This window comes from Otolemur garnettii, unplaced genomic scaffold, assembly GCF_000181295.1.
Source record: "Otolemur garnettii isolate 467f Iridium unplaced genomic scaffold, OtoGar3 scaffold00016, whole genome shotgun sequence".
Taxonomy (NCBI): Eukaryota; Metazoa; Chordata; class Mammalia; order Primates; family Galagidae; genus Otolemur; species Otolemur garnettii.
In genome coordinates this window covers 29,790,519-29,790,913 of record NW_003852411.1, presented here as the reverse complement: position 1 = coordinate 29,790,913, position 395 = coordinate 29,790,519, and positions in this window count along the sequence as shown.

Here is a 395-nt window from a genome sequence, read left to right as displayed (position 1 = left end):
ATGTTGGAAACCTTTAGCAATGTATGAAGAATATTTTAAAGTGGTGCGTGTGTAGGACTTGCTGCGGCGACTGTCTCCTAGTCTGGGGGTGACAAGAGATTTTAGCGGCAGAAAAGTTGGAAGAAAAATGTCACAGTTCAAGCCAAGGATGAGGAAAATCTTTCCGAAAACATTGTTACTGACCCGTCTAAGAAGGTTTCTTACCTTTATTTTAATTTTATGATTATTTTTATCTATTTTTTATTTTGCTGTTCCTAAAATCTGGGTATCTCTCTCACCTCTATAGTTTCCTCACATTCCATTGAGGAAAACGTGTCCCTCTTTTCCTCTCATCCTTCTTTAAAGGTCCTATTCCTGATCTCCTCTAAATTTGCCCCTCCCAGTGCAGAATAAAG